Here is a 23,155-nt window from a genome sequence, read left to right as displayed (position 1 = left end):
ATTGTAACCCGTCAGGCTGCCCGCGATAGCCTCACCTACAAAAAGGCACGGCTGTCCGCGATAGCCTCACCTGCAGACATGCACGGCTGTCCGCGATAGCCTCACCTGCAGACATGGACGGCTGTCCGCGTTGGCCCCACATTGTGACACGTCAGGCTGTCGGCGATAGCCTCACCTAAAAAAGGCACGGTTGTCCGCGATAGCCTCACCTGCAGACATGGCCGGCTGTCCGCGATGGCCGCACATTGTAACACGTCAGGCTGTCCGCGATAGCCCTACCTACATACATGCAAGGCTGTCCGAGACCTCACCTCCAGACATGCACGGCTGTCCGCGATAGCGAGGATAAGAAAGGCACGGCTGTCCGCGATAGCCTCACCTGCACACATGCACAGCTATCCGCGATAGTCTCACCTGCAGACGTGCACGGCTGTCCGCGATAGCCTCACCTACAAAGGCACGGCTGTCCGTGATAGCCTCACATGCCGACATGCACGACTGTCCGCGATAGTCTCACCTGCAGACGTGCTCGGCTGTCCGCGATAGCCTCACCTGCAGACATGGACGGCTGTCCGCGATAAACCCACATTGCAACACGTCATGCTGTCCGCGATAGCCTCACATGCCGACATGCACGGCTGTCCGCGATAGTCTCACCTGCAGACATGCGTGGCTGTCCGCGATAGCCTCACCTGCAGACAAGGACGGCTGTCCACGATGGCCCCACACTGTAACACGTCAGGCTGTCCGCGATAGCCTCACCTACAAAAAGGCACGGCTGTCCGCGATAGCCTCACCTGCAGACATGCACGGCTGTCCGCGATGGCCCCACATTGTGACACGTCAGGCTGTCCGCAATAGCCTCACCTAAAAAAAGGCACGGTTGTCCGCGATAGCCTCACCTGCAGACATGGCCGGCTGTCCGCGATGGCCCCACATTGTGACACGTCAGGCTGTCCGCGATAGCCCTACCTACATACATGCAAGTCTGTCCGAGATAGCCCCACCTACAGACATGCCCGGCTGTCCGCGATAGCGAGGCGACAAAAAGGCACGGCTGTCCGCGATAGCCTCACCTGCAGACATGCACGGCTGTCCGCGAGTCTCACCTGCAGACGTGCACGGCTGCCCGCGATAGCATCACATGTAGACATGGACGGCTGTCCGCGATGGCCCCACATTATGACATGTCAGGCTGTCCGCGATAGCCCTACCTACATACATGCAGGGCTGTCCGAGATAGCCCCACCTATAGACATGCCCGACTGTCCGCGATAGTCTCACCTCCAGACATGCCCGGCGTTCCGCGATAGCGAGGCTACAAGGCACGACTGTCCGCGGTAGCCTCACCTGCAGACATGCACATTGCACGGCTGTCCGCGATAGTCACACCTGCAGACGTGCACGGCTGTCCGCGATGGCCTCACCTGCAGACGTGGACGGTTGTCCGCGATGGCCCCACATTGTGACAGGTCAGGCTGTCCGCGCTACCCCCTGCCTACATACATGCAGGGCTGTCTGCGATAGCCCCACCTAAAAAATGCCCGGCTGTCCGCGATAGCCCTACCTACATACATGCAGGGCTGTCCGCGATCGCCCCACCTACGTACATGCAGGGCTGTCCGCGATAGCCCCGGGCCGTCCACGATAGCCCCACATCCATCCATGCAGGGCCGTTCGCGATAGCCCCACCTGTAGACATGCCCGGCTGTCCGCGATAGCCCCCACATTGTGCTACACCAGGCTGTCCGCGATTGCCCACTTAGACATGGAGGCTGTCCGCATAACCCACCTGGTCACCTACGGCTCTCGTGACCATTCACTGCCGTTCACTGTGATCTCACAGTCTGGCTCTCGCCAAAAAAACTATCCGTTAGGTGCTCCACAATTAACACCCTCAGTGGGGTGGCCCGTTACACATCCTTTAGCCTGTAAGTATCAGTGCCCGATATGTACTTACGACAACTACAGAATGCCACCATACACTTCGAGTTGTGCTGCCACCAGGTGGCAGTGCACCCTGCACCTGGCCTGTCGCTGGGGCTGGGCGGTAACCTAACATAAATGTTCACTCCACAGCTAGTTCGGCCCGCCAGCCCAGCCGGCTTGCCATTCGCCACCAACTGCGACTTCCCTCTTCCCGTTTATTATCCAGGCGACAGACGGCCGCGCCCCCTCCGCCTCAACCCACTGCCAGTGAACCCGCTCTCGTGTCAAGGCCGGCTACGGCAGCCGACACCGACAGCCGTGGCTCTCCCGCCGACGCAGACATCTCGGTTTGTTCGGGCGGATGCTTCCCGAGACCCGGCCGTCGACCGTCCATCGCAGGCCGCGCCACCGCCGGGCCGGCAGGTCTCCGCCCACTGCAGTACGCACCACTAACGGACCATCCGACTCTGCAGGCGGGCGCTCCGCCGCAGCAGCACCGGCTCGACCTGAGCCGGCTCGGCTGCAGGAGGCTCAGCCACAGCCGGCTCGGCTGCAGGGGGCTCAGTCCCCGTCTGCTCCGTAGCGTGCTGCAGTGTCTCAGGCACAGCACGCACGGTCGTTCCATTGTCTATAACCGCGTCAGCGCCGTCCTCAGTTGCCTCCCAGTGACAGTCCACGTACAATGGCGGCCCGTCATCGACACTGTCACTGTCCCCGTCGCCGTCATCGACACTGTCACTGTCCCCGTCGCACCCATTCTCGAAATTCGTATATGCATGGACGGAAGTAAAGTCCGTGTTTACAGGGACGTCCACGTTTTTCGGTGTCACGCCGTTGCCGTTGAATTTTCGACGATGCCCTCTTGACATGACAACAAGCGAAGTTGCCCGCTTGTTACTAGCCCGATTCTGTGCCGAAATTGACGTGTTTAAGGGTAGAGAATTCGACCGACATACATGGACCAAAAAAAGATGTGATAAGGGTGTTTGCATGGACAGTGGGCGGAGCCTAATTTCTCTATGAGTTATTTTCATATATCCATGGACTTGTGGGCGGAGCTTAACACAGTCCATGTAAGCACGGTTTTATTCGCTTACTCGATTCGAAAGCAACCTCTAATCGTGTTTTATCGCCATTAGATTGTATGTCATGCGCGTAATTTAACCCTCGCCAGACCTGTTGTTTTTCTACATACCGTTGGTACGACCCCCTCACCTTTTCGGCCCAAATAAATAACCTGAACTCATGTGACCTTTAGGAAAAATCCGAGATGTACAAGGTGTGAGGCCTCTAGATGATATTAGCCATTAGGCACCGTAAGTTTCATCTCCCTTTGAAAGCTCCTCTGGCACTGAGAGCGTTGCGAAGTTGCGACATTTTAGGACCGTGCAGATGCTCACTTATGTCGTAGGTCATTAACTTGACCTGACCTGAAAATGCGGATGATGTCACAAGATTCGGGTTGAATCAAATGTCAGGTATGCTAAGGTCCAGCTCTCTATCTTCAGCGTGTCCCGAGCTATCGTAAAAAATAACAAATATAAAAGGCGCGGCGCTCCCCCCCCCCCTACCATTCGGCCGGCGAGCGTTAGTTAAACCGCGCCTGACAGGGAAGAGGGCTATTTAGAGCCCCTCCCCTCCCTACACACTATACACAAACATATAAACACTAAAATGTGTGTGCAAATTTTATATAAAAAATGTGTGGAGATCTGGTGATTGTTCGGAATGATGAACTCGAGTGAAGCGTGAATTGTCGGCATCGATCACCCCGTCAAAGAGCAAGAAAGTAGCTGCTAAAGAGTTAAATGAGGTCATATCACATGGGCATGAATACACTTACTATCGACTGTTCGAATTATTCAAATGTATTGCTTAAGTCTCGCTCAGCTTCCAAATTCTGCAGAACAGAAAAGACTCAGTTGATTATTGTTGCGAGATACACAGATGAGTTTTGAAATAAGAAAAAAAAATGGAACGCTTCACACCATATATTATCAAATATCAGCCACGCAAGTCAGCATGAATGATCAAAGAATGATATTACCTGGCGAACTGAGGGCAAACAATTGCATAATTTTAAGCCAGCTGATAATGATTTTCTTCGCGGTGAAAAGTAATCCGCCTATGTGATTGCGTCATACCGCCGCTCGTCAGGTCCGCATGAACAGGGCCAGGTCATTCGTTCGCGCGCCACCAGCGCGAGCGGACGGCGAATGCCGAGCGCAACAGTTTACATAACAACTTTGCACATGTTGAGGCGGAACAAGCAAATCCGCTGCCACAGACGAGGCATCTTTGTCACCACGCACCTTCATGAACGTAGACAATTAACATGAGTGTATGCCTAAACATTGAACATGAATCTCGAGCCGCAGTCAACGGCGGCAGAGCGCATATTCTGGGCGGGCACGCACACGCGGCGGCTGCCGACTGTGCGCGCGCGTGGGGCGGTGGCACCAGTGGAAGGGCGTCTAGCGTGCGCGTGGCGGCATCGGCGCCGGTAGACGGCCGTCTTGGCGCGCGAGCGGCGGCGGCGGCGGCGGCTGTCTTGGCACGCACTCGTCGGCCAGCTGGACGGAGTCAGAGCAGCCAGATTCCCAACCAGAACTGACGGTCTTCCGAAGCAGCGTCTTCAGTACGGCCAGAGACAGACTCGTTGTCCAGCGCCTCAGTCTCCTCCGTCTGGCATCACACAGGGGTGGGGCTGGGTTAATAAAGGCTGACACGGGGAGTAGTTAGGTTTAATACCGATCTGGCAAGAGAGAGGGTAATGGGTCAAACACTGAGCTGACACAGGAGGAACGGCTGGGTCGAACACCGAGCTGACAAAGGGTGGGGGCTGGGTCAAATACCGATCTGACACGGGGAGGGGTCTGGGTAAGACATCAGGCTGACACAGAAGAGAGGTTAGATCGAACACCGAGCTGGCACGTGGGAGTAGTTAGGTCTAATACCGACCTGACACGATGGAGGGGGCCGGGTCAAACACCGAACAAACACGGGGAGAGGGCTGGGCGAACACCGACCTTTTAACGCATAGGCGGTTACTCGACAGGCCGAAAAGGGAATGTCAGAGAGTAAGTCACCACAGGAGCTAATGCAAAAGGTAGCTGATATTAGGAAAGATAATTACTGACAGCACGGACACGGAAAAAGGCCAAGCTAGTAGTACGAGACACTATAAAGCATCACAAATTACCAAAAACACGTCGTTGGCGGTTCATGGTATGGCACATAATTGCCGCACAACTGCTATACGAGGCTCGGAAGACCAATTCCCCGCTGACCCTGCAGATGCGCTATCAGCCAAGCCAGTTCAACAGCCATATCAGAGCGACCATGACGTACATAGCTTCCATCGGTACCCCCCCCCCCCCCACCTAATACCCACCTGTTCAGTATAATCAGCTGAGATGTAGATCAGCGGCCGCCCTGCCCGCAGGTGCGCATCTCTGGGGCCGCGGCCGCCGTCAGCTGTTGTGGTGTCCCCAAACTAGCTGCCGCCGTAGCCAAAACAAGGCTCTTGTGGGCCTCGTAGCCGGCGACCAAGATCGCCACCATGTCGTCGCGTTCGACATCGTGGGCCGCGCCGACGATGTTTCCTCGCGCACGGAGCCGGAGGCCGTAAAAGCACGGACACTCCAGCAACACGTGCGCCTAATTGTCTGCTGCTTCGCCGCAGACCAGGCAGCGGCCTGTTGGACATTCGGTGTCACTGCTGACTGCACTGGGCGCACTCGGACGTTGGCCTTCTTTCTATCCGGTGGAGATGCTGCCCCGATCATCCCCAGTGGCCCGACCAGCGCTGATAAGTGTAACAGCCTTCTCCCTGGTAGCAGCTCGGACCGGGGCGGGGGCGCCGTGAGCTCCGCGCGCGCACTGGAGCAGAAGCGGCCCGCCGGGACCCATATGTCCCAGTCGTCTCCATCTGGTAGCGGCTTGGACCGGGGCGGGGGCGCGGTGAGCTCCGCGCGCGCACTGGAGCAGAAGCGGCCCGTCGGAACCCGTATAACCCAGTCGTCTCCATCTGGTAAGCGGAGCAGGGAGCCGCCGCCGCCAAACCATCCTCCGCCGGCCCGTCCGAACAGATCCAGACGGCCTCATCCGGCAGCTCCCGGATGCATTCCTCCGCGCAGCACGGCCACTACAGATGCTGCGAAGTGCGAGGCTGGCCCGCGGGCCGACTGCCGTCTGGACGCGCGCGCGCAACGGCGGCGCCAGCGAGCTGCTGTGTAGGCACTCGCCCGTCGGCCAGCTGGACGGAGTCAGAGCAGCCAGATTCACCAACCGGAACTGACGGTCTTCCGACGCAGCGTCTTCAGCACGGCAAGAGACAGGCTCGTCCAGCGCCTCACTCTCCTCCGTCTGGCATCACACAGGGGTGGAGCTGGGTTAATACAGGCTGACACGGGGAGTAGTTAGGTTTAATACCGATCTGACAAGAGACAGGGTGCTGGGTCAAACACTGAGCTGACACAGGAGGAACGGCTGGGTCGAACACCGAGCTGACAAGGGGTGGGGGCTGGGTCAAATACCGATCTGACACGGGGAGGGGTCTGGGTAAGACATCAGGCTGACACAGAAGAGAGGTTAGATCGAACACCGAGCTGGCACGTGGGAGTAGTTAGGTCAAATACCGACCTGACACGGGGATTGGACTGGGTCAAAGTTTAGACATTTCTGTCACTGGCGGTGGCCCTGCGCGTCGCCCTCCCCGTCGGCGCCCACCTTCGGGACCACGGCCGTAGCCAGCTCGGCCAGCTCCAGGTCACCCTTGACATTCTATAGCTTAATCTGAACACCAGAACACACAGGTCAGGTCAATTATCAGTATTTTGAGTAAATCAATAACATTTTACCAGTTTCCCACGCATTTACTTTGATGCACCATAAGAAGCGGCGGTTGCTGTGCACTAACGTTTTCCCTGTAACTAACCCCCCCCCCCCACACACACACACAGGCCTGTACCTTCCTGCCGTCCTCTCTTAAGTTCTTGTGTGCGGGTTCCCTCGTCCGTAGCAAGCCCCCCCCCCCCCCAGACCCGACACACCTGTATCCGATGGGCGTCCGAGCGCGAGACTGTTGGTGATGGCGACGGCGTCGCCTGTATGAGCGCGCGCGAACAGTTTTTCTCTGGAATCCCTTGTGCACTGAAGGTTCATTTTTCTGGAGGTCGCATCCTGCAACGAGGAAAAAAAATGTTAAAGAATAGCAAAATCCCAAGGGATGATGCATTACTTACCTATATGGCGGGCATCACCATACAGTTATGAAAATGCCATCAACATTTAACTGTCAAAAATGGAAATATGGCTTATGTGGCCTGCATCACTATGTTGTCATGAAAATGCCATCAAAATTCAAACATGACCATTGACCTTGAGTCTGAGTAGGTATCTTTGTACCGGGCATGAGCTGAGTTTCTGCTTAGCCTGAATACTCTGAAACTGGGCTTCAGCCTCTTGGGCTCGGCTGGGCTCTTTGACAAAAGCTTATCACATGAGCAAGTCTCTGACTGAACCGGTCAGCGGTCTCTTCAACTCAATGTGCTATAAATTGAAAATTTTGATGGAAAACAACATGCAGTTCCATTGATATTTCACTTTTTTGGATCATTTACCTTTCTGTTCTCACAAACCGGAGCTGAGTTTTACATAGGCGTGGGGACAGGGGGAAAGGGGGCGACCGGAGGGCCATGCCCCCCCCCCACTTTCGGAGGTGGGGGGGGGGGCAGCAATGTTAACTCCCCCCATTTTTTGATGAACTTTTGCGCCTGTTGATACCACTCGGCACCCTGAACAGTGAACACCAAAACTTGACGATTCTTCAGGTTCGGCTTCCCTTCGAAATTCGATGATTTCCTTTTTGTATCTACAGCGTTAAAGTTAATGAGCGCAAATTTCCTTCACTCAATGTAGGAAACCATATCAGAAGCAACAAAAGAGAGGTCTGTTGGCAGTATTACGTTGAATACGAGGCGAGGCGTATGATAGCAGTGAAAGAAAAGATTAGACAACAGTGGCCAGAGGACCGAAAAACCCATGCTTTGCTGCAAATAAAATAAAAATAAATCTGCTTTGCTGAGCCGAACGCATTGAAAATTGCAGATGCTTTCATCACACTGTCATCATCATGTCTCCATCAAAAGTTACTGTCAAAAACTTATGGTGAGCATTGGTGAGATTTCTGGTGACCTCTAGGCTCTACAGTCTACAGGTTTCTGCACACACTGCTAGGGGCCATGCTGGTCAATGAGGAGCCACGCTTGTCAGTGCCCTTACGCCGGTCTCTAAGAGCTCCAAGTGGTCGATCTCTGAGGATCCCACGCAGTCTTTGGAGGCTTCACGTCGGCCCCCTGGTTCTTAGGTCATTAAGGACTAAGCTGGTCCATTTTAAGCCTTAGCAGTCAGTATAGGTCTAAGAGCCTCAGGTCGCCCTAACGGAGCCAATATCGATCTCTTAGGGGCCCTTTGCTGGTTGAGAGCTGATGCCCTAAGCTTTAAGAGGTCCCAACTCGAGTTATGACACCTGCTCTGGCCCCTGATGGCTCCATGTCGTCCTCAGAGGCCTCACTCCGACCTCTGAGGTCTCATGCTGGCCTTTGAAGGCCCCATACGAACAGATGAACCCACGCTGGCCTCAGGGCCCTACGAACGATGGCCTTAAGAGGCCCCTGCTGACCTCATGGAACCCAGGGAACATCTACTAGAAGCCTATACCGGCCTTTGAAGGCCTCGTGCCGGCCTCTAAGGGTCTTCTCCGAGGGCCCAGTTCTGCATAAGGGCTTAAAACGGCTGGCGAGGTCCTCGAGATGGCCTCTGATGGTTTCTGAGGGCTTAGCCGTCGGAGGACCGAGGAGAGCAATTAGATGCATCGAGACTCGAGAGTATTCCGATAGGGTTTTGGTAGAAGGGATGCAACTACCTGACATAATGACATAAATGACCGTGAATTGATCGACCTAGCGGCTGCGGAGATCTCTAAAAATAAGCCTCCAGGCTCTAAACAAGCCTAAAAATACATCACTTGAGCGGATCAACATTGACACCCATGACTTTCCACGTGGCACGGCAAGGGCCGGGCCGGAAGTTGCGGGGTCACAAAAATAGGTGGAGCGGTGTGTTCGAGACTGGCGGGTGCCAGCGAGGGCCGGGCAGCGGAGCAGCACGTGCTCCAGGACATAAAACTCTTCTCGGCACACGGCGCAGAGCGCCGCGGGGCACCGCTTGTCCAGGCACTGTTGGCCTGCCGCGGAGGGGAGACGGCCGATTTGGTGTACGTACTGGAGCGAGCGGCCCCAGTGGCCTGCCCTCATGTGGTGCACCGAAACGGCGTCCCCCCGGTCCTCTCAGAGGATGGGGACTGCTGCGTGCTCCCGAAGAGTGGCTTGAATAGTGACTCGGACCAGTTGCTGCACCATTGACGCGAGACCTCCCGGCGTCCCAGAAGACCCTGCTAGGAGCCGCCATCTGGACCGAACTAGCGGCCCTGGGACCAGATCGCCAAGGAGGCGGCCGCGCTCCCCCAGGCGGCGGTCCCGGTGGACGTCGCTACCGCCCACCGTGCGGCCGTCAGAATGGCCCGCGACCGCACCACCGCCGTCTGGCCGGAGGGCTGGTACCGGACCCTGATGGGGAACCGGCTGCCGCTACCGGTCGCGACGGGGGACAGATCGTCGGCCGTCGACGTCCATCAACTCCGCGCGGGCCACTGGTCAGGATCCCGCCAATACCTTCACCGGATTGGACGGAACTCTCCGGAAGATTGCCGCCAGTGCCCTGACTGTGCCCTGACTGTGCGGCGGGCCGGTGCACCGTGTGCCGGGAGGAGGCCGACACGCCCCGGCACCTCTTCTTCCGGTGCCCGGCCCTCATGGGCTGGCGTCTCCGGAGGTACGGGACGATTTTCCCGAGCCCGGAAGACGTCCGCGGCGACGGAGAGGTGGCGGCCCTGGCGGCCGCCGTGAGGGACCTCCAGAGCCGCACGGCTACACCGCGGTAACGCGGCTGGAGGGAACAACAACAACAACATTAACAACAAGGCCGCACAATGAACCGCCCGGGTAGCGAGCGGGCGTCCGAGGGCGGGGCGACCGCTTGTTTCGCCACGCCGTTCGTGCTCTCATTCCCCTCGATCCTGCAGTGGGCAGGAGCCTGGAACCCACTGCAGGATTACTTCACGACGCTCGGCCATGTTTAACAAGGTCTTCCATGCCTATCTCCGCGCCGAGGGTGGAGGCCTCACCTGGGCGGAAGCTCCTCCCCTGAATAGACTTAGGGCGGCTCGCAAGTCGAAGCACACGACGACCGAGGCGGGGGACGTCCCATCCCAAACCCTCTCCAGAGCCGCCCGCAGGTGAATCTGCTGCTAGACTGACAAGCGTGGCGAAAAATTCGGTGACCGCCATTCGCCGAAAAAATTCTGCGGCCGCCCTGCTCCGAAAACTTAGCGGACGTCATGCGCTGAATTCGACGCATGCGAAGTTACGCCGGAGCTGAAATTTTCGGCGCAATCCCCGCCACCACGCCGGACATATTCGGCATCACGTGTATTGTTTTCCAGTCTGGCAACAGGAACGGAAAAATTATAGTCATTTGATGTTTCAACTGGATGAATTGCTTTGAAATGTCCAAGGAAGTGGCCCTTGAAAGCCGCTCTTCTGTAAAACTAACTGGCGCAGTTTAGAAGCTACTTGACAGTTGCCACAGCCAAGTTGATTTCAATTTTCAAACTCAAGGAAGACTTTAAAAATCCCAAATTTCATTCCACAGGTTCCACTTCATTTTAATTTTCAAATTTGCGGAATTTTAGCTCAAAATTAGGTAGGTAGATGTGGTAGGTATAGGTAGATTAATATTTGTGGTTCTCATTGCAATGTCAACCTGCAGATTTTACAGCATTAAGTGTTTCTGCTTTTTATGACACAGATGCTGGGTGAAGATGAGTAAATTCACAAAAGAGAGGAAACACTTTGACCAGAGCATGGCCATGGACATTCACCTAAGTTACAAGCTTGCAATACAAGGCTATTGTGCCTTTTCAGTAACAGCAGCAGGTCAGCAAACTCATCCACCAACTGTGCCCCTGCAACTGGGGGAAGCAAGGAAATGAAGTGTGACTAATGGTTGGTGACAAAGCCTATCTATTCATCTGAGTCTGTCTCAGCTGAGTCTTCATGGGTGGAAGCACTAATAGTTATGCAATGTCTGTAATTGTTATGAGGTAAAACAGTAGCTGCAATGTTGGATAATATACATAATACATACCTATGAGGCAGAATAAAAGAAATCTGCCAAGTTAAATGCAAATAATTTTATAAAAAGGTAAATATAATCAACCATGGTGATCAACCATGTCTATGAATATAGAAAATTGACAGAAGTCAAAGCAAGGTTGTCAAACAGCACAGCTGCCACATACCAAAAATACTCTATTAATTCAGATTTAAAAATGGATACACCCATAAATGATCACATTGATACATGCTTATGCAATCTCCAAATTAACATTTCCATACAATGTCCAGCAAAAATCCACAGCATAGGTACCTATCAAAATTAGGTGCCGGGGACCCCAAAAGCCTTAAAACTATCAATTGACACCACAGGCAAAATTTTAGGATTTTATAAGTTATAAAACAATGTATGATTTTTCCCCTTTATCATAAAGACCACAGGCCAGCCAATGACCATGCACAACAACACAATTGGACAGTGATGAAATTTGACTATATATACCTCTGGGAAAAAATCACATTTTCATTGCTCTAATCTACTCTGGATATTACCTTTAAAAAAATTGAGCCAAGATGGTCTTGAACCCTACCAACCAGGACTTCGGAAATGGCATTCGGAATTATGTAGGAATTATGTCGGAATTATGTGTAGGTATTACATATGGCTACAGTTTATTATTTCTTGACAATAAAATGGCCAATAACATTTTCTTTTGTAATCAGATAGATCAGCACCACTGAGGCAATATAACATCTATATATAAAAGTAAAGGAACACTCAGTAGCTGGCAACGCTGCAGACCTGTGCCGTCTGCAGTGTTAAACTTTGTGACTCTGCGTAAGAGGTTGGCAATTTGATTGATTTTCCCCAAATATTCCAAACTGACTTTGGAGCATAAGCAAGATAATGCTGTTCTTGCAACAAAACTAGATTTTAAGGATTCATAACTGTGACTGTGACTGTCTTGAGCAGGCTCAGCTCAACAGCCCCTATTTGTGTACAAATATAGAACAGCATGTCAATATATTGACAGTGGTAGTCTATTTAATATTAGGAAAAGGTCATCTCATTCAAGCACAGGAAAATCAAGCTTGACAAACATGGCATGCCTAAATCTAATGCTGTGGCCATGCTCTTGGGCTTAGAAAAGTGAGGCAACAATACAAAATACAAAAATACATAGTAGTATGCCATACAGCCGAATGCTTACCTTTCTATTTCCACCCATCGTTATCCACTCGCCTAGAGCACAATCCAAACGCCAACCAAACGCGACACGACTCTTCCAACACAGAAAAACGCACATGGAAATTGCCGCGAGAACTTTCTCGGCGCCGCCGATGTTGCTTACCAACGGCTTCAAGCCTTGCAACAGCTGACGATTAGTGAGAACTGACTTCTTTTCATGGACGACCAATCAGAACCGGTCTTACAAAAATGCCAACCAATCAAAATGTCGCTCTAAAAGGGCGATGCTATCGCCACGTGGTGGTGAAAAAACACACTAATCTAGGATAGCATTTTACATAGGAGTATTCTCAAGGACGAACGGGCGCGTCCATGCATTTCGGATGATTGGTATATCGCTTCATCGTCCATGATAATGCCCGAAACTGCTATTAGGAATTCATGGACAGCGAGACGTCCATGCAATCCCAGCCGTCCACGTTAATACCCTAAAAACCGCAAATTGTCCATGGGTTTACAACATTTCAAGCACTGTCCTGCCGGTCACATCGGTGACGAACGTTTCTGACGTGCCATGGGACCCCATCGACCTCGACTACCTGTCGCGACACCAAGCCCGTCACCGTCCCGCGCCGTGACATATCTGTGCAGCGTGTCCCACGTCGGCGCACCCACACCCTGTCCCCCACTCTGAGACGCGCCCCGTCAGATACAGGTGGGGGTGACCCCACAGCCTCCGTGGCGTCAGATAGCGGCGGCCTAACACGACACCGGTCGTTAGACACGAGTGAGTGCCGCTCGCTAGCTTCAGCGGCGTCAGACGGCGCGGACCGAATACAATCCCGCACGGTGTACTGATACACCCCGGATGCCGGGGCGGACTCTGCCGTCACTCCATCGCGCAGGGTCACGTTGTAAATGTGAACCGCTTCGGCCACGGTACACTGGCGCCTCGCGGCGATGACTTTGATTGTCCGATGGCACCGCTCCACCACACCATTCCCGCCTGGCTCGTGGACAGCTCGGAATCTGAGAGCCACTCTCCACCGCGCCGCGAGCACAGCCATATGACGGCCACGGAACACCGTGTCATTGTCTGTCAGGATCTCCTCAGGGGCTCCGCGCTCGAGAAATGGCTGCTCTAGGTGGCCAACGCTCTCGTTGGCGTTGGCGCGACGCAGCGAGCGCCACACGCAGAAGCGCGATGGCCCACAGTCAATGACGGTGAGGTAGTTCTGTCCGCGGTGATGGGTGACGTCGATGGATATGCGCTGCCACGGGACAGACACGCCGAGCGAGCCATGTCTCCACCGCACCGGGGCCGGGTCAATCGAGCGGCACGCGTCACAGTTCTCCACCACAGCACGAGCCATAGCCCGGGTGACGTCACGCGACACATCACGGCGGGCAAAGTACAATGTCCGACGGACACCGGGGTGGCCGGCCCGATCGTGTGACTGGCACACGGCTGCACGGAGCTCGTCCGCCGTACCGCTGTCGGCACGCCCAGCGGCGGCACCGGCCAGAGGCGGCGGCTCGGAGACGACCGCCGCACTGACTCCGGGCGATGGAGACTCGCACTCTCGAGTCACACTCACGTTACGAAGCCAGTCTTTGGGGACTCGCGTCAGTGCGTCAGCTCGGTTCTCAGCCGACCGCACGAGCGTCACCGACAGTCGTAGCCGCAGCTCACCGACCAGCTGACGGATGATCCCCACACGTCGCCGAATCATCAGCTCCCCGTGCGCCTTTGTTCTGAGGCGCGCGCGGCCGCTGATGGCGTCATCAAGCCAGCGATGAACAGTGGCCGAGTCGGTGCGGAGATCGATTGTCCGCGCTCCCCAGGCGACAGCCAGGTTGACGCCTCGGTTGGCGGCGTCCAGCTCGGCCATGTTGATGTGCGTGGCCTCATTATGTCTTAGCCAGCACGCGTCCTCGATGACGTCACCGTCCGCTGACTCCAGCACGACTCCGGTGACCAGGGAGCTGGCGTCCGTCCAAACAGCCATGGCGTCACCCTCAACGCACCACGTGCCGCGGGCTGGGTCGTCACCATTCAAGCGGCCTGCAACATAGTCCAGCTGAGCACGCAGCGCTGCGTCATCGGTGACGTCATCCCACGCCCGAGTACATCCTTTTGGCGGTCCTTTGGCGTCTTTCAGCTACGCAAGAAGGAATCGGCAGACGCAGACACCTGGGCGAGCGAGGAGGGGAAGTCGAGACCGTGTTTCCGCCAAAAGAGAAAACAACCAAGGTAGGTGGTAGGTAACTACACCTGCGCTATCTACATCAGCTGCCCCGCATGACACTAATGGGACCGTATTAGAGCCGGCGACAATCACGGAACATTAGTGTCGGGGCAGACTGCGGCGGGGCAGACTGCGGCGACCCCTAGGAAGAGCAACTAGGGAGAACAACATTCGACAGATGGCAGCGCTAGACGAGATAATCAGGCAATACTTTAATATTAATGGGAAAGAAATCATGCCAATGTTTGCCATCACCAAGCATGTTACCACGACAATGGAAGAATGTAGTGTAGTACCCCTCCCCGGGCCCGCCGCGGGCTGGTAGCGGCGGACGGAGCCGGTCCGACCTTTGGCCGGCCGGGTCAGGTAACCGGGACGGCCGCGCCGCGGCGCCGCGCCCGGGCCGGCCGGGAGACGGAGTCGGGTGCCCGCCGGCGAGCCGTCGGCAAGGGCGCGGGGCACATTAGTCGAGTTGAATGTTCACTGTTCAGTCTTGAGTGCGAGTGATGTGTGAATCGATATGTGAGCAGCAAAATCCAACAAGAAAACAAATCCGTGAAAGAAAGGCAACGCTGGCAAACATCACCACCATAGTCTTCCTACGCCGAACGAGTTCCACACCAACGTGCATCAGCGAGAGTAAAACTAGGATCCTAACAGACCCACCCACCGCCCCACCGTCACCCCGTTCCTTCCCAAGTCTCCTTCCCCTCCGCTCGGGGCGTCTTTCAGCTACGCAAGAAGGAATCGGCAGACGCAGACACCTGGGCGAGCGAGGAGGGGAAGTCGAGACCGTGTTTCCGCCTATAATGGCACTTTTATAACGATAGCACTAACCTTGTCTCACTTTTTGTTGAAGTCTGTTCCGAATGGTTTCGGCGACAGACTGGCTGCACTGAGGTATGTGCAACTTTAATTAAAGCCACCTGAGGCACCCTGACACCAGGCTGAATCTGGGTTGGAAATGCTTCGTCTTTGCAGATATCACTGGCCGCTGATTCTCGAGTGCCTGAATCGGTAGATGTCGTGGCAAAATTTGGTGTGATAATTCGGACCTTACCGCAGTCAGCGCACCCTAAAAGAAACGCCCTACCCAGAGCTTCTGGATTCTCGTTTCAGTCCACCGTTCCTTCACCCCAGCCCACCGCCACGCTCCCTCACCTCAGCCCTCCGTTCCCAGCTTGACGAGCATTTGGGCCTTAGTTAAGCCTTGCTGTAGGCTAACTGTATAAACCCATCGAGACAGCCCGTCTCGGTGAGCTTAGTTGGCGAGCTACTGCCTTGGGGAGGGTTTCTGGCGGATCGCTGTCCCGATAGGTTTAGATGCGACCGACTGTCTCTGAATGTTTGAGCGGTCTCCTCCCGCTGTGAGCTAGTTGATATCTGTCTCAGAAATACTTATTAAAGGAAGGTTAAACGGAAATCGAACGTAAAATGAACAGAGGAAATGCTAACGAGTTACCTCATTGAAGGAAAGCGCTCGCCTATTTCAAAAGGTTTGGAACCGTTCTTCAACATCTAATATGCGATCGGGTTATGGCACAACTTTTCCCATTGAAACTTTTTGTCTAATACAGCAAGACTGTCTCTGAATGTTTGAGCGGTCTCCTCCCGCTGTGAGCTAGTTGATATCTGTCTCAGAAATACTTATTAAAGGAAGGTTAAACGGAAATCGAACGTAAAATGAACAGAGGAAATGCTAACGAGTTACCTCATTGAAGGAAAGCGCTCGCCTATTTCAAAAGGTTTGGAACCGTTCTTCAACATCTAATATGCGATCGGGTTATGGCACAACTTTTCCCATTGAAACTTTTTGTCTAATACAGCAATACGAAAAGCGTTACATCGTCCACTGGCGGATCCAGGGAGCGGGCATTTATAGCAAATATTTACTCTCCCTCCCCTGGCCCCTGCATCGCCCGAAATAGACAAAGCGTACCTTATGTTTCCTAATAATCACACTTTTATCAGGATTTTTTTTTATTTTTTGCTTTATACTGTTAAGCAGTAGATCCGTATTCCGTAAGGAATCGGAATCCGAGGAGTTTTTGGATTTGGGACACTAAGGGCGCGGGGCACATTAGTCGAGTTGAATGTTCACTGTTCAGTCTTGAGTGCGAGTGATGTGTGAATCGATATGTGAGCAGCAAAATCCAACAAGAAAACAAATCCGTGAAAGAAAGGCAACGCTGGCAAACATCACCACCATAGTCTTCCTACGCCGAACGAGTTCCACACCAACGTGCATCAGCGAGAGTAAAACTAGGATCCTAACAGACCCACCCACCGCCCCACCGTCACCCCGTTCCTTCCCAAGTCTCCTTCCCCTCCGCTCGGGGCGTCTTTCAGCTACGCAAGAAGGAATCGGCAGACGCAGACACCTGGGCGAGCGAGGAGGGGAAGTCGAGACCGTGTTTCCGCCTATAATGGCACTTTTATAACGATAGCACTAACCTTGTCTCACTTTTTGTTGAAGTCTGTTCCGAATGGTTTCGGCGACAGACTGGCTGCACTGAGGTATGTGCAACTTTAATTAAAGCCACCTGAGGCACCCTGACACCAGGCTGAATCTGGGTTGGAAATGCTTCGTCTTTGCAGATATCACTGGCCGCTGATTCTCGAGTGCCTGAATCGGTAGATGTCGTGGCAAAATTTGGTGTGATAATTCGGACCTTACCGCAGTCAGCGCACCCTAAAAGAAACGCCCTACCCAGAGCTTCTGGATTCTCGTTTCAGTCCACCGTTCCTTCACCCCAGCCCACCGCCACGCTCCCTCACCTCAGCCCTCCGTTCCCAGCTTGACGAGCATTTGGGCCTTAGTTAAGCCTTGCTGTAGGCTAACTGTATAAACCCATCGAGACAGCCCGTCTCGGTGAGCTTAGTTGGCGAGCTACTGCCTTGGGGAGGGTTTCTGGCGGATCGCTGTCCCGATAGGTTTAGATGCGACCGACTGTCTCTGAATGTTTGAGCGGTCTCCTCCCGCTGTGAGCTAGTTGATATCTGTCTCAGAAATACTTATTAAAGGAAGGTTAAACGGAAATCGAACGTAAAATGAACAGAGGAAATGCTAACGAGTTACCTCATTGAAGGAAAGCGCTCGCCTATTTCAAAAGGTTTGGAACCGTTCTTCAACATCTAATATGCGATCGGGTTATGGCACAACTTTTCCCATTGAAACTTTTTGTCTAATACAGCAATACGAAAAGCGTTACATCGTCCACTGGCGGATCCAGGGAGCGGGCATTTATAGCAATTACCACATGCCGAGATATCCCTTTAACATTAGCACGTGCATTTGGGAAATGGCTTCGGCCCGCCTCGGCTAATGTTGAAGGTATTTGGGAAACGATTCGGCCCTAGGGCTTTTTGATTTTCCCAGACAAAATTTTACTGAATATTCTGAGCGGAAGAACCAATTCCAAAGAAGATATTTACGGATTGTGTGTTCACTAACAGCAACAGCAGAAGTGAGCAAAATTAAGTGACTGCGTTTTCACTTGCTTTTGCTGTCAACGTAATTCAACTAAACAAGGGTACCTATAGGTATCGTTCAAATGCCAATGTATTTATTGCTGCATAACATGGTCAGCGAAATGATTATTACACTTATTACAACATAATGCACGCAAAAAACGAACACTTTAAATGCGCGAAGCATCTTAACAAGCCACAATGAAGCATTTGATATTGTTCCAGCCAAGACGCGTTTGATTAAGCGGTTCACCCAATTTTCAGTTCTCCTCACGGTTTCCTCACTCCTGCTGGAAGTGGACTCCATATTTTATTCTAACTTCTGACGCTTCACAATCTTCATCCTCAGCATTTTCAAGCCCTAAATAAGGGGAAGTAGGAAATTTCATCTTTCATACTCAACGCAGCCCAATAATGAAAAACACAAAAAATAATCACGGTGACTATAAATATGATCATAGTATTAATATAATGTTAACACAATATTAAGAATATAATAATATATATCAAATGAATATGATATTAACTGTTGCGCCGGTACGGCATGTGGTAAATCTCTTCCCAACCTTGGGCTGTGAAAATGCAATTTTATTCACCTCGGTTTTTGGCTACGGACCTCGTGCCTACCGGCACTCGGTCCTCCGCACAAAAACCTCGGTGAATAAAACGCATTTTCCCAGCCCCGGTCGGGAATATATAATATTTACTCTCCCTCCCCTGGCCCCTGCATCGCCCGAAATAGACAAAGCGTACCTTATGTTTCCTAATAATCACACTTTTATCAGGATTTTTTTTATTTTTTGCTTTATACTGTTAAGCAGTAGATCCGTATTCCGTAAGGAATCGGAATCCGAGGAGTTTTTGGATTTGGGACACTTTTTCGGGGGGTATGTCCCCTACAGCGTCGAAAGCGTCTTTCTGGATCCGCCTATGACATCATCTCGACTGGGATCTTACCCCCCCCCCACGCCAAAATCGAATCCGCCGCCACTGAACTGACGCGTTTCATGCATACAGACATTTTGATTTTTATAAGAGTAACTAGAGGGACAGCATTACGCGCAGCGCAATGAATCAATTGTCATTAAAATCGGCCAAGTAGCGGCCGAGTAATTGCCAGAATAAATTTGGCGACTCACCTTGGCCGGCGGTGCTCTGTTCCGGTGTTCATTGCCAAAGGTCAATGACCTGCCGTCTCTGATTTCGCTCAGTTTTGCAAGCGAAGAAACTGAGCCTAAGGCGCGTGCCGTCTGATCGGCGTCAGCCGCGGCCCGAAATGCCGCAAAGATGCGCCCGCCACGTGCAAACCGCCGAACCCACCCCCACCAAAATTTAACCCGCGCCCTGCTGGGGGGTGTTTGAACACCCGCCTTGTGGTTTTTCGCAAAAATCTCAAAAACGTTTTTGGTACACCTTATTATACATCAATTCTACACATGTTGTGAAAATTTCAGACCAAGGTCATTCAAAGTCAGGTCACCAGGTCACTTGAAGTGACCTCACCTCATAAAAAGTTTCAATGTCTGTCATAGCTACACCGAGTGGCTGATCGCTTTGAAACTTTCAGCGATTGCTAAGAGCAATAGCATGTACAAAATGTATATCTCAGAATTTTGATATCGATGACCTAAGGTCAGGTCAACTTTGCGACCTCCCCATTATAAGTCAATGGGCGAAAATTGAAATGCGCCTCTTTTGGACGAAAGACATTATAAACACTCCCAAACACCGAATTACAAGTGGTTTAGACACATTGAACATGAAAATGTCAGAGCTGGGCGCGTTCCTCGATTTTCGGTAGTGCGTTAGCGTTCCTGCGTTCCTCCGGCCGCGGTTAGTGCGCTCCTGGAATAGCGTTCAATTTTTTTTCGCTCGGTGCGTTAGCGTTCCTGCGTTCCTGCGTCCCAAACTTACTTGGAACTTGCGGCGGTTGCTGTATTCTGGCTCTACCAAGCAGCAAATCATACCAAAATCAGTGCAACGCAACACTGTAGCGGACAACGTAGGCAAATCGCGCCAGTCCAACACTACAGGCGTGTTCTTCACAACCGAAGTCGTGGACAAAGAAATACCGCCGAACCACGCGGCGCGGGCCCAACCAAACACGGGGCGAATTGATCACAGAATAACCCAGAATGGCGACGCGGGGCCGAAAAGCAACTCGACATCTCTTTTCCGAATCGAATATCTGAAATACGTTTTACCAATATCATCCTTAGGGTTTTCAACAAAAATACGACCTGCTTTATGCTTAAAAACAATAGTTAAGTTTGAGAGAGAGAGGGAGAGAGAGAGAGAGAGAGAGAGAGAGAGAGAGAGAGAGAGAGAGAGAGAGAGAGAGAGAGAGAGAGAGAGCGAGAGAGAGAGAGAGAGAGAAAGAGAGAGGAGATGATTTATTTGAGCATCCATATTCACACTTGTCGAAACATTACGATTGGCGTAGAAGCGCTATGGCGCTTAAAACGAGACGCCGCTCGAAACACGTAGAAAGCAGACAATAACACTTCTAATTTTGATTAAGATCAGTAGTGATTAGTAGTGTTCATTGACATTTTGATTAAGATCAGTAGTGATTAGTAGTGTTCGATGTCAATATTAACATAGCGAAGTCGACCCTGCCTTGGCCGAAGCGCCTGTCCCCGCCCCTACTCGCGCCATTGCTCTGTATTCCGAGATGGAAGTGCTGCTCCTAGTTCTAGCAGGCAAATCTCCGCGTTTTGAGTATATAGCTCTGGACGGTCATGGCGGTGTCATGGCGGGTAACCTTCATAACTCGCCTCGCGAAGGCCCATTTAGCAGTGTTTCTATTTTCTTTTTCCGAGGAATGTTTTGAAAGTTCTCACTGAGAATTTCAGTTAACCTTTCGAACAATTATTCTCGTTCTGTGCGAAAGAGTGGACAGATAAGGAGGAAATGCTCGTTGTTTTCTGTAGCAGCACCACATCTGCACTTGGCTGAATCACTTTTTCCTAATTTGAATCTGTGGTCATTAAGATCTGATGAATTAAGCCTGAGTCGGGTGTGAAGCCGGTTTCCAATTTTGGAACCTGTGCTTAGGTAGGAGCTAAGTGACATGTTTATACCGGCATATGCATACAGCCTCTTTTTGAAGAATTTTTGGCTGTGTTCGGCTCGTAAGTCGTTGGGTAGTTCGTTCCAGATTCTTGTTGTTGTTGGGATGATAGATCTCGCGTAGGAAGCTGAGCGGACTGCTGGGATGGTGCGTTGAGTGGACTGTGTGCATCGCAGATTTCTCTCTATCCCTAGGTTTCTCGTTTGGGGTATGATGTCTTTTATAAAGTCCGGAACACGATCATCTAATGCTATCTTGTGATAGAGTTGCACTTTGTGGGCCCGACGTCTGTCTACTAGTGAGGTCCAGCCCAGCTCTTTCCGGAGGCCCGCTGTAGACGTCCTTCGAGGTGTGTCAGTGATAAGGCGTGCCGCCCTGTTCTGTGCTTTCTCTAATCGGGACTTGTCAAATGCTGTCAGATGGCAATCAAATATTGAGTCGCAGTAGTCGAGATGGGGCTGGGCATACATTTGATAGAGTTGAAGTAAAATTTGTCGTGGAGGTAGAGATGCTAATGGGAAGAGAGGACTCATCGTGCGGTAAAATTTTGATAGGATGTTGTTGACGTGAGACTTGAATCTCAGATCAGTTGAGATTGTTACTCCAAGATGTTTGTGGGAATCGCGAATGGGAATTGGTGATCCGCCAAATTCCAGGCTTGGAATGTGTGTTTTTTTTGTTACTAAGCGTTTGTTGGACTGTTTTTGTAGCATTAAATGTTATTATCCAGTCGTCTCCATAGCGTTTGATGCGATTTAAGTCGATTTGCAGTGATTTTTCAACTTCATGAAAATTATTAACATTGTGACTGGCATGTAAGGAGCTGTCATCCGCAAAAAATAGCATTTCATTGTTGGTAACGCTACTGAGCCCATTTAGATACATTATGGCTAGCAGTGGGCCTAGGATGGATCCCTGTGGCACTCCTGCGGATAACTCACGCTGGGTGGACGTAGTTTGGCCTAGCTGGACTACTTGTCTCCTGTCACTTAGATAAGAGTTTAGCCAATCAAGTTGGGGCATTCCACGATAGATCGTACCAGGCCCGTCACCCTCATCTCTCAGATTTTAATGAAAATCGGTCCTAGGGGTAATCATAGGCCCCAAAGACGCCTGGCAAAATATCAGACTTCTCAGATCAAAACTTTTTGAGTTATATTGCATTACATTTTTTTAACTTCGGTATGTAACGGTGAGTTTGATGACCTATAACTCAAGAACGGGTTAAGCAACCAACAAAAAGTAAACAACACTAAGCTTGCGATGAATCAAAAATCAATATTACTATTTAAAAATTCCAAAGAAAAAATTTCAATGTTGAGCAAAAACCTTAATCTTTTTTCATTTGCCTCTAATGACTTTTGGGACCAAAATTTTTCACATTTTTATTTTTTCAAAATAATCTTCATGTCATTGCAAATCGACATGCAAAAAATTAGAAATGTGTTCTTTCTATAAGTTCCTCATTTTCCTGCAAACAAAATGGGTTTCGGAGGGGTTGATACGACCCCAGCACGCCGTTTCGCTTCTAATAGAGCTAGAGCCTCGCGGAAAAAACGAGCGTGTGTGCCGTTACAAGTCGCAGCGATTGGTATCCGATTTTAAGGTCTCAGGTTAACCGGTAGCGTCTGAGGTCAGGTCACGTGACTGAAGTTACGGGTTCGGTTTTTAGTAAATAACTTCGCAAAAAATGGCCGCAGATCCGCGATTTTGGCATCATTGTGTTCGCCTAGCTCAGGTGCATCGAATGGTATACTTTTTGCTAGGGTGAGGTCAACTTTAGTAGTTGACCTCGGGTCAAGGTCAGGTCAGAGCCCCTCAGGTCACGAAGCTGGGCAAAGGGTATCATATGGCATATCATTCGATTCGGAAGGTCTTCCCGAGTCCATTGGTGGCTTTCCCGACTCTCTAGCTCCATTTGATCGGGAGTTATTGACGAAAAACTCGTACGACCCTAGTGACGTCATAAATGACGTCACGCAAGGTTAACAATGCAAAAGTAAAG

General features: G+C 51.8%; 1 long non-coding RNA gene across 1 annotated transcript; it reads right to left on the bottom strand.

Annotated features, from left to right (window-relative positions):
* Window positions 1-3,902: 3,902 nt before the first annotated feature.
* Window positions 3,903-12,822, bottom strand: LOC122392781. The gene is made up of 4 exons (XR_006258586.1): window positions 12,380-12,822; window positions 6,984-7,113; window positions 5,324-6,297; window positions 3,903-4,614 (listed from the first exon to the last, which is right to left on the bottom strand). It is a non-coding gene; the product is annotated as an uncharacterized LOC122392781 (long non-coding RNA).
* Window positions 12,823-23,155: the final 10,333 nt, after the last annotated feature.

Source organism: Amphibalanus amphitrite, unplaced genomic scaffold (assembly GCF_019059575.1).
Source record: "Amphibalanus amphitrite isolate SeventyFive unplaced genomic scaffold, NRLGWU_Aamphi_draft 000501F_arrow, whole genome shotgun sequence".
In the NCBI taxonomy this organism is placed as follows: domain Eukaryota; kingdom Metazoa; phylum Arthropoda; class Thecostraca; order Balanomorpha; family Balanidae; genus Amphibalanus; species Amphibalanus amphitrite.
Note: the sequence above shows the minus strand (reverse complement) of the source record. Positions and strands in the feature narration are given on the sequence as shown.